We start from the raw sequence: 12,309 nt of genomic DNA on the forward strand, positions 1-12,309 counted from the left end.
TGAGAGTGAGGCATAGCCTCGGATTAAGTGTGTGATTTTGTGTACAAGAATAATATTAAATCATTAAATAATATTTAAGCTACTGCAATCAATAATATAATTCAGGGTGAAAACACGGAAAGGCATATCATGTATAGGGACCCTAAGCATGCTACTAGGCCGTTATATCTAACCACCTATCTTATAGCCTTCGGCTCTGATACCAATCTGTCACACCCCGACCAAAGGCGGAACATGTCGGGGCGTAATGTATTGATTGGACAGTAGATCGAAATACACCAATTAAAGTGACAATAATTATTCAATTCATTAATATCAAAACAAGTACACAAATTCAATAAACAGAACTACAACTACATCATGTTTTGTATTTTGAATAATAACCTAAGGTAAAACTAAATTCTTCGATCTTGGACAATGTAAATTACTTGTACCTGTAGCATGTATAAAAATAGAGTTTGTCAACATGAATGTTGGTGAGAATACATAAGTTTTAGTTGAGATACATATATAGATAAAAACCACAATTCATATGTAAATGATGAGTATTACTATTTCTATGAAAATGTAAACAACTAAATAGATGTGGACCCGTTCTTATTGATACGAAATCAATGTAATTGGGTAAATGTATGATCATACTAGATGAGGATGAGATACCAACCACCAAAAATAAAATAAACACTTAAACACATAGAGCATAGTCATAGATATTGCAATCCTCACACATAAACATATAACGAATTGTGTTTGAAATAGATGTAGAAATAAAACAATAAAAAGATTGAATAAGGTATACATGTTACCCCCAAAATATAAAAGATGGAAAAAGAGGGATATGTAAACTCACCTTAGAGAATAAGCGACCGAATAATATACGTTAAGATTGGTAGGAGAATAAGCGTCGCGCTCGAGATGTACCAAGGTCAAATCCTAACAAGTGTAATAATGAGAAAAATACTACAAATTAACAATTGGACTAAGAAAGAAACGAGATATGAACAGGTATAGAGAGTATAGCATATTGTATTTAGAGTTTATGATTAATAAAGATTACTTATAAATTAATATTTGTATAAAATATAATTGTTTATAAAATATTCTTACTTATATTATTAAAGCGGTAACAATATATATTTATAAAAAAGCCAAATTATTATTAAATAATAATTATATCCTTAATTCATGTATTCTAAATAAACAAAATCTTTTTAGATATTCATTACAAAAAATCTTATAAACTTTTAATAACCATAATACATAGGTTTATATATACATAGATATATGTATGTATATCTAGTTATAATTCGGGAATTGGAAAAAATGAGTTAATATGTTGGTTTTAATAAGGTATAAATTATTTATTATTTACTAAGATTTTTAAAATCATTGGAATTGATTATTGTAACAAAATACCAAAAAAATGAAGGCAAAAGGGGTGGCAGGGGGTCGAACTCGCGACCTCCACCCCGGGATTCAAGTGTCTTAACCAGTTGAGCTACAGCTATATGTGTTTAAGAAATCAGTTCCTATAAATAAAAAGACACAGACAGATCATAACAGGTTCATAATTAAACCCTAACAACATCAATCGGTTAATTCAATTGATTTGTTTTAATAGATGTTAGGGCTTCTGATAAGCATCAAATCGCGAACCTACACATGTGTTCAATTACCTCTAACGAAGTCTAGATGTGGGTGAACCGAAGTTGGACCTGGCCGACGGGTTTGATGACGAATGGACAAGAAAACAACGAGTTTAATTCAATTGATTAGAGGGGTTATGATGGCGATGGTAAAGGGATGGTGTGTGTCAATTTAATTGTACTATAGACAAGTATTTATGTGGTTTCGGGGTCAACTGGGTCGCGGTTCGTTAGGGTGTGAACGACTATCATATAGCTGTCAATTAACGCAATTAAGGTATGTTTTGGACGCGATTTTTTATTACTTAACGTTTATACAAAGTCAATTCCGTGATTCCAGACCTTAATTATGGATTGAGAAATCAATAGAAAATGTTGGCCGATGGTGGGAGGGAAGAAGAGAAAAAGAGAAAAAAGAAAGTAAATAATTAAATAATAATAACAAAATTTAAACGAGTCGGGGTTTCGGGTCCAAAAATTAACGAATGTTACACAATATATATTCATAAAATGCTATTTTGACATTCATTTTTCATATCATATAGCACTTTCCAATATCTCAGAAGTCATAATATGAGGATATTGTTATCAGAATCCAAATACACTTAAACATGGCTACCGACAAAAGGATTCTTCATTATCAATACCTTGAGTCTGAATAAATGCTTTTGTTGTAAGACTTGCTTTGTGTGTACAATTTCATAGGTTGTTAGTTTTCAACTTGAAAACCTGTTTGCTTCCGATTGCCTAGCAATTGGATGGTAAATCAACTAAGTCTCATACTAGGGATGAGATCGGTACTGTACCAGTACGGATCGGCGTCAGTACCGATATTGAAGGTAAAATTCATGAAATACCGGTATTGAACCATATCATGCCATGCCGGTACTGAAAACTCAAATTTGGTACCGTTCGGTACCGATTGTGCTCATCCATATCTCATACTTGGTTCTCATGCGTGGATTTCATCTCAACGTCTGTGTCTTCTAGACATTTTCGTGATTTCGGGTCTGAAACAACAACCCTACTTGTTGATTTGATGGCCCATCTTGAGACGGGCAATTTATGGTTCACAGATTTCTTCTAGATCTAGATTATTTGTTTCGACTCTCTGGTGAGGAAGTCTTACTCTAAGAAAACTCATCTCCTGTTGTTAAAAACTTTATTTGCAACAACATTGTAAAATTATACGCTTTAGTCTTTTTTAGGTAACAAACAGAAGCCAAAAGACATAAGACTACAAGTACCGAAAAAAGAAAGATTGTTACACGAACTACTAGTATCTTAAAAGACCGATGATTATACTTATCAGTTGTTATCTTTCTACATAAGCTCTCTAAACTTTTAGTTCTTTAAGTGATGATCATACATCAAGTGTTCTTCTTACAACTAATGATGTCAATTTCACCAATTTGTTAGTATGTCATACATCTTCCTCATAGTGGCGTAAGCTAATGTCACGTGGGAAATGAACGGTTAACAAACTTAGATATACCTGATATCTGGTGGGTAGTTAACCGATAGGTACTGGGACATGTATAGAACAAGGTTTTACAATTAAATATGAATACTTGTCCCACTGTCATTCCTAGGCATTAACACATTTGGGATAAAAAATCAACACTGCTTTGAACAATTATGCAAACTTACAAAGTTATCTAAGTTCGGTATCAGTCTACTACTGCTTTAAACATAGATGACCTTGATTCTAAATCATGTGTTTTCGATTTTTGTAATTAGCAATAAAACCCCGAGGTCCTCAAGGTATAAGTTGAAGAAACAACCGTATTTTTAATGTAAATCACAAACAGTGAATATAATTTGTATGAATAATGTGATAATTTATATTATTTATTAGTGATTATAAAAATAAAAATAAAAAACATTTCAAAAGACGAGTATATTTTTTATAATTAAAATAAGAAAGAGGTGCACATGGGTCTACGGGTCATGATATTAAAAATACTTTAATAAAAACTTTTATCAATATATTTCAGTACTAAATTTTAAAAGATAAAAATGATTATTAAAATCAAATTGTATATTGTGTTTTCAAGTTATGATGAACATTATGTATATTAAAAAAAAGTAAAAGGGTTCATTCCTATTATTTTTATTGCCACTAACATCATTTTGTAATTCTCATATGTGAAATGGACATGATTTTTCTATTTAAAACGGACAAATTAACTTTTAACTTTACAAATTTTCTTTGATTGTAAGTTGTACTTTTATTTTGAATCTGATTTTCTTTTATTTAACGACCATGATCGGAAACAATGGTGTGTAGCCCTAGCCCGAGAAACTGGCCGTCAAAGATCAACTTGGTAAAACTCAGTTGTGATAAGATTTTAAGTTGAGACCTTGCACCATCTAGACTAAGTTTTTACTGGGCCGGGTCTGAGAAAACAAAAAATATTTTGGATCGAAAGAGAAAAAAATTCTGGGCCTTAAGTAAAATGAATATTTTGTTGAGTTTAAACAATTTAATTTTTATATAGATTTACTTGGTTATAATTTGGGCTGTGTAAAAAACTTTCGTATAAAAATAAGATTAAACATGTCTCAGATGATATTAGAACCCATAACCTTTTGATTGGTGAGAGTATTAACCATTTGCCATTAGATCAAGCTAGTGGTGATATAATTGAATTGAAACATTAAATATACATATCTACCTATTCTAATAAGGTAAAATAATTGTGACACGTATCAGTTTGTGGTTAATCCTTACAATTTTTTCCCTCCAAAACTTATATATGGCAAATATAAAAAAATTATTCATTTTCCTTTTACACTCTATTTATATTATATCTAATTAAATTATTCACTTTTATTTAAACTCTATTTGTATTATATCTATACATTTTTATACAAATAAATATTTACATATTATACTAATGTATATTGTTAGAATATATTTCACAACATACTTGGTAAAATTCAAAAATCTACAACAAACCATGTTTATTAAATATTGAAAATTTGTGAAAGACTTTAGTTATATCTTTCACATCGAAATGTCTCATTGTTTTAAATTTTTCTCCAGTTGCATTGTTTCATTATCGTATACCGATTGTAGAACAACCCATTCTAGATTTAAAAGTCAAATATATTTGATGATATAATACGACTATATTGGTAATACATTTTTTTACATAATATAAAGAGGCTTAGTTATCTTTTTTTTTATTTATATTAAATTATTCATTGTAATTTATACATTAATTTATCTCGTGTAATACACGGGTTTCTAAAGCTAGTTGTATTTAATAAAATACATATAATTTAAAAAAAAATGGACCTAACAGAGCGTTGGGATGTGACCGTCGACCACTCTGCCACCCCTTAAAACCGGTCCTGAGTCTTTACATTCCCGCCAATGCCACCCTAGCTAAAAGTTCACTGGTTTTTTCTTTTATTAAATTTATTTTTTGTGGTTAAAAAAATTTGCTAGGAATACCAATAATATCATATCTCATCAATTATGTTGGAGTTATAGTGTAGAAGCAACCAACTACACGGCCAAGGTCCCACAACGATGTCACAAGATATTAAAATATCTTTTGCAATTAACGGACATCAATTACCCACAGCTCAACGTCAAGAAAAAATATATGTTTAAACATGCCCCATTTTACCCCCATCCTCTTTATGACAGTTAAGTCCTTCATGTCAATACAAAATAGTTAAGTGTTTCTATCATACTTAAGCCTTTTTGATAACTACTTATTTTTTTTATTTTTATACATATAGTTGAAAAAAAACATAAGAAAATAGATATATTTTTACTCGTCAACTTCATCCATTTACATATGGCTTTTTTTATCATTAATAAAAAAGCTTTAAAGTTAGGTTTTTGCTTATTCTTTGTTTATATACATATTTAATTTATTTAACTTATTTTAAAGTTTCAAAAAGACAAATTAAATAATAGTTTTTAAAGCCGGATCACAAAATATATTAATGTTAATGTATATAACGGGCTTTTTAAAAAAACATATATTTGTAAAGAGTTATTAAATTGTTGTATTTGTTGAATCTTTTAAACTACTGAAATCATTTATTTGAAATTCTAGAATGAAAATGAAAAAGAAAAACTCTTATCATGTTCCTATCTCTGGATTCTAAGAGCATTCACATCTTGTCCATCATGTTAAATGAGATGTGTTTTTATAATATAGTGAGTAGTTTATGGTGTTGTAAGCGAGAGAGGAAAAACACAGTGATTTTTCTATAAAATTTGAAAAATTACTACTCAACCTTTATAATTTTTAATATTTGTTTAAAGTGGTTGTTAGTAAATGAGAGATAAAAAGTCATGATAAAAATATGAAAAAGTATTATTTAATTGAAAAGGAGAGAGGTGAGTTCCGGTACAAACTATAAAGAAAACTAGTTATTTATTAGATATGGGTGAGTTTCGGTACAAATAAAATTAGTGTTTAAAACATACGAATAACTAGAGTAATTATCGTTTGAAGTAGAGTAATTATGTCGTAAAAAATAAAATAGTGTAATAATAATTGTTCTAGTTTAAAAATTATAAGACAACAATAATTTATCTCTTGATAACATAATTATTTTAGTTATTGTACACTTGATATGATAAAATCATCTAAAACTTATTAAAAAAAATTAATGAAGGTATTTTTTATGGACCCTAGAATTAGTCTTTCTTTTGAAATTGAGTTTCTAACAGCTGTGTGTCTTCTTCTAATAACTAAAAAAAATAAGATACATTTCTAGAAAAAATCATACAGGCAGCGTGGCTTATGATGTTGAAACATTCTTGTCTTTTTGTTTTCAAAAATCAAGTTGTTGATAGGAATATTCATGGTGCGCCATGCTTTTCATCAATCACTTTAATTCGAGGGACCAAACTGTCATTCACCAATAAATAAGGTCCCATACAACAATTCTAAAAGTACAAGTATGCATTGACTAGTTGTACATTAGCCGCCACACCAACTAGAGCTGTGATTGGGTGCAGCACTGTCCTCTATAAGTACACCCTCGGGAAACAACATTTTATTTTAACTAGTAGACTTTTAAAGAATATTCTTTCTGTGATCAGAATGAACCGTTACCTGGTCAGTTTATTTGTTCTGTCGATCATCGTAGCAGTCAACGGTCGTGAACTGGCCGATGATATTATCCGGTTGCCTTCGGAAAAACTTGGCTCCGATGATGACTCAGTTGGCACCAGGTGGGCCATCTTGATCGCTGGATCTAACGGTTACTGGAACTACAGGCATCAGGTGACCGATCATTACTAACAACGATATATATCAAAATTAAGCTTCATTATTAACTTATTGCCTTTTTTTTCTTTATTATGTTAAAAAACTTGGTTAGAATTAAAAACGTATCTATTACACTGGGTAAATAGAATATTTATTCTAAATAACACATCGTGTAGTACATGTATTTCTTATGGTGTCAAAAAATTAAAAGTAAGACTTATGGTGTAATTATATTATTTATTATGTAAAAAAGTCATTATTATTGAATAGGAGAAAAGGAGAAATAAAAGATTCTAATAGTAACTAAATATTGAATTTTTGTTTTGATTTCTAGCCAATAAATTGAAGCAAAAGTTGATACGTGACATCTTATATTTATAGACTATGTGTTGTGGTTTGATTTGGTTAGTTAAAACGTCACGCAGCAAGTGTGTGTTTAACTAACCAACCCTTTATTTAACAAGGGTCGGTGTTGTGATTTAACTAGATGTTGATTGAAAAAATAAGAGATGATTGATTGAAATGGGACGGAACCCACCTTCTTGAGCAGATAGTTTGGCGTCAGGTAGGTGTTGTCGTTTTTAATGTTAAAGTTCAGTGATGTGGCGGGGAGTGGCGCTCCCAACCCCCGCCACAATACTTGATCGTAAAGAGAGATGATAAAACCAACTTTTAGATGATTTATAAAGCTGACAAGTGCTCCTGTTATTTTTATTTATTAGATAATATAATAAAATACAAATTAGAAGAATAATTATGATCAAATTCGTTCATCTGGTGGTTTAATTTGTCCGTTTATGCAAATATTTGTTTAGTTGATAGATACTATGAATCTATGTTGAAAAAATATATATAATTGGGAAAACTAGAACTTGGGATGTAATTAGGACAAATCTCATCTTATTTAATTTTATGATTAAGAAAATCTAGATTTTTTAAGGTTACTCTCATGCATGACGTCATTAGTTTAATGAATAATATAATAATATATTTCAAAATGAATTCAATAATTCATGGTTTGGTCGGTTTTTTTATTATACTAAATTTATAGACATATGTATGTCATACATATCAAATCCTATAAACAAACGATGTTAAGGAGAAAATAATGTTGTCTTTATGTACAAATCTCATCTTAATTAATTTAAAACTTAAATTAATTTTATGAATGTTATTTTCATGACATTTATAATTAAAGGATCCAATTACAAGAGAGTGACATTCAATGGTGTGATCTGATTTTTATTATGCTAAATTTACAGGCTGATGTATGTCATGCATATCAAATCTTGAAAAGCGGTGGTGTGAAGGAGGAAAATATCGTAGTATTTATGTACGATGATATTGCGAACAACTGGGAGAATCCAAGGAAAGGTGTGATTATTAACAGCCCGGATGGTGATGATGTGTATCATGATGTGCCAAAGGTTTGTTTTGTGTCTCATCATCAAAATTGTTGATGTTTTGTTGCATGTATATAATAAGACTGAATTTTATTTGTTTGTTGAAACAGGATTACACCGGGAATGATGTGAATGTAGACAACTTTTTTGCTGTTTTGCTTGGGGACAAAAGCAAAGTCAAAGGTGGAAGTGGAAAGGTTGTGGATAGTGGTCCAAATGACCGTATTTTCATATACTACACTGATCATGGTGGTCCTGGTGTTCTTGGTTAGTGTCTTTTAAATTATTATTATAAACCACATAAATATTATTATGGAGTAACATTATGTAATCTTCATGCAACTGATGTTATATTTTGTAAATTTTATCAGGATGCCAACATATCCATATCTGTATGCAGATGATCTTAATGAGGTCTTGAAACAAAAACATGCTTCCGGAACATACAAAAGCTTGGTAATTTTTGTTTTTTTTCCTTTCGAATACATAACTATGGGAACCGCATAGCATATCATATATGTATCATAGTTAAAGCACTAGATACATATGTTTATCTAGACATATGTTGTTGATTTTGGGATTTATATATATGCTATGTGAAGGTATTTTACCTTGAAGCTTGTGAGGCTGGAAGCATATTTGAGGGTCTTCTTCCTCAAGGTTTAAATATCTATGCAACCACAGCCTCGGGCCCGGATGAGAGCAGCTGGGGTACTTATTGCCCAGGCGAGTATCCTAGCCCACCACTTGAGTATGACACTTGTTTGGGTGACCTATACAGTGTTGCCTGGATGGAAGATTGGTATGCTAAATTGCCATAATACCCTTAACGGTAATTTCTAGTACGAACGAAACAGCTGACTGACTGATTATCTATGTGTATTCTTTTACAGTGATGTACACAACCTGCAAACAGAAACCATCAAGCAACAATATAAACTGGTAAGAACAAAAATATTGAAACTATCGAACATATTTTTGGGTAAAATTATAATTACTTTGTGTTATATAATTTCTACAGGTTAAGGAGTGAACCTCAAATGATAACTCGTATTATGGATCACATGTGATGCAATATGGGGACTTGCCACTAAGCAAAGATAGTCTTTACATGTATATGGGAACAAACCCTGCAAACGAAAACTTCACTTTCACTGAAGAAAACTCGTTATCACCATCACCAAAGGCCGTTCACCAGCGCGATGCTGATCTTCTTCATTTCTGGCATAAGGTCTGTCATTATCACATTGCAAAACTCAAGAAACTTATTGAAATATATGTTGACTCATCGACCAAACTTGCCTGTTTTGACAGTACCGGAAGGCTCCAGAAGGTTCTGAAAGGAAAACCGAAGCTCAGAAAAAGTTTCTAGAAGCTATGTTTCATAGAATGCACATAGACAGCAGTATACAAATCATTGGCAAGGTTTTGTTTGGACTAGAAAAGGGTCCCGAGGTGCTAAACACCGTTCGGTCTGCAGGGAAGCCTGTGGTTGATGACTGGACTTGCCTTAAAACATTTGTAAGACTTTAAATCTCTCATATAAACTTATAGGATGGAAACTGACAGCTTGTGTATATATTATTTTTTCTGTATAGGTGAGGACATTTGAGACACATTGTGGATCATTATCGCAATATGGTATGAAACACATGCGGCCGATTGCTAATTTGTGCAACTCTGGGGTCACAAATGAGCAGATGGCGGATGCATCATCACAAGCATGCACAACCTTCCCTTCAAACCCATGGAGTTCAATTAGCAACGGTTTCACAACATAACTTCATTTGTTAAAAGTCGTGGGCCCGTTATTGTCAAAATATAATGCATTTGCGGCTTCTGAATCCGCCTTTCAACAACATATTGCTTCATTGTATATAAAGCCCGAAGCTTCTCCTCATAGTATTTAGGTCCACGAAACTTCCCATATATATGTATGTATGTATCCGTGTGTAATGTTATAATCAATGATAAGCAAATCATGTAACTGCATCTAGATATTAGATTCCAATTGCAGTGTGTATTATAGTTAAAGCAATATGTACTAATGTTTATGTGATTCTCATGGTTATCTGCTTAAAATTCTCTTGGATTAATTTCTATTCCGGGTCACAAGTCAGTGAACCGGGCCTAAGAGGTTTTAACAAGTCAGTTAAAGTCTAAGGGGTATTATGAAACATTCCATATGCTTGGTGGCCAAGTTCACCTTGTTGGCCATGTTGACCTTGTTTCCCAAGTTCACCTTGGTGGCCAAGTTGAGTGGTGACCACATATTATGCTTGGTGACCAAGTTGGGTTACTAGTATAAATAGATGTACAAAGTTAGTGTTAGATACAACACAACAACAAACACAACAATCACCACCATCACTACCAAAGTTATTGTAATCAGTTTTTTGAGTTATATTTTCTGGTTATAATATAAGTCGGTTATTTATTAGTTGTGCGCTAATTATCGTTTATCATTCTTGAATTGGTATCAGAGCTCGGTTCAAGAACGCGATAATTAACGGCCAACAAAGAAGGTGTCTCGATCGAACAAGTTGGTTTGATTTCCTGAAGAAGTTGTTATCGTGGTTGATCCAACAAGTTGGTTTGATCTCTCAAAGAAGTTGTCATTGTCGATAGCATAGTTCGTTCAGTTGTTACTTTATTCAAACAAGTTGGGTTTGAGTAGCCATGGGTGACACGACTCCACCGCCGCCGCCAAAGAGGAAAGAGAATGGGCCATCTTCTGTTCAATGTCCAATGTTAACTACAACGAACTATACCGTGTGGGCTATGAGGATGAAAGTAGTCCTAAGAGTTCACAAAGTTTGGGACACCATCAACTCGGGTGTCTCTGATGAAGACAAAAATGACATGGCTATGGCCTTGTTGTTTCAATCCATACCCGAAACCTTGATCATGCAAATTGGAGATCAAGAAACTGCTAAAGCCATGTGGGATTCAATTAAAACCGGACACTTAGGTGCCGAACGGGTTAGAGAAGCACGTCTCCAAACCTTGTCAATGGAATTTGACAATATGAAAATGAACGAGTCAGATTCCATAGATAACTTTGCGGGCAAGTTATCGAACATTGCCTCGAAATCAGCGGCTCTCGGCGAAGTTATAGGTGAAGCAAGGTTGGTAAAGAAGTTTCTCAAAAGTCTCCCAAGATTGAAGTATATTCAAATGGTTGCTTCGCTTGAGCAAATGTTGGATCCCAATAAAACGGGATTTGAAGATGTTGTAGGCCGACTCCGAGCCTATGAGGAGCGAATCCGAGAAGAAAAAATTCAAGGGGGTGACCAAGGTAAACTTTTATTGAAGTTTTGAATCTAATGGGGGACGAGGACGAGGAGGTCGAGGTCGCGTTCGAGGGCGTTTCAATGGCCAATACCGAACCCTTAGTACCGAACAAGGGTCATCAAGTCGGGGAAAAACAAGGGTGAAGAAAGATCGGTCAAAGATTTTATGTTACCGATGTGACCAGTTTGGTCACTTTGCATCCGGTTGCCCAGACCGAGTTCAAAAGGGTCAAGAAGCAAACAAAACCGAAGCCCGTGAAATTTTTGATGATGCGGCGTATATGCATCAAGTTGTGTTCTTAAATGAACAAAACCTAATACCAAAGAAATACGAGACCGAGCGGGTCGAAGATGTTGTATGGTATTTGGATAATGGGGCAAGTAATCTTATGACGGTAAACCGGTCGTATTTTTTAGAGTTAAACGAGAACATAACCGGGAGGGTTAAGTTCAGAGATGGGCCATTTGTTCAAATCAAGGGAAAAGGCTCAATTCTTTTCCAAGGAAAATCAGGTGACCAAGACTTGCTAACCGAGATTTATTACATTCCGGAGTTAAAAAGTAATATAATAAGTCTCGGTCAAGCAACGGAATCCGGATGTGACATTCGGATGAAACACGATCTTCTGACCATGTACGATGATAACGGGAGGTTACTCTTGAAGGTCAATAGATCCAAAAATCGACTCTAAAAATACGAATGAAAATTGGAGCTCCCATG

The 12,309-nt window shown here is 32.9% G+C and overlaps 1 pseudogene across 1 annotated transcript; it reads left to right on the forward strand.

Annotated features, from left to right (window-relative positions):
• Nucleotides 1–6,685: 6,685 nt before the first annotated feature.
• Nucleotides 6,686–10,354, forward strand: LOC143592752 (vacuolar-processing enzyme gamma-isozyme-like; annotated as a pseudogene). Its single transcript, XR_013145978.1, has 9 exons — nt 6,686–6,907; nt 8,155–8,319; nt 8,406–8,562; nt 8,666–8,751; nt 8,898–9,097; nt 9,189–9,237; nt 9,317–9,526; nt 9,610–9,816; nt 9,894–10,354. The product of XR_013145978.1 is annotated as a vacuolar-processing enzyme gamma-isozyme-like (transcript).
• The last annotated feature ends 1,955 nt before the right edge of the window (nt 10,355–12,309 follow it).

This window comes from Bidens hawaiensis, unplaced genomic scaffold (assembly GCF_021521415.1).
Source record: "Bidens hawaiensis isolate Kalapana, Puna unplaced genomic scaffold, B.hawaiensis_p1.1 tig00041180_1, whole genome shotgun sequence".
Lineage (NCBI taxonomy): Eukaryota > Viridiplantae > Streptophyta > Magnoliopsida > Asterales > Asteraceae > Bidens > Bidens hawaiensis.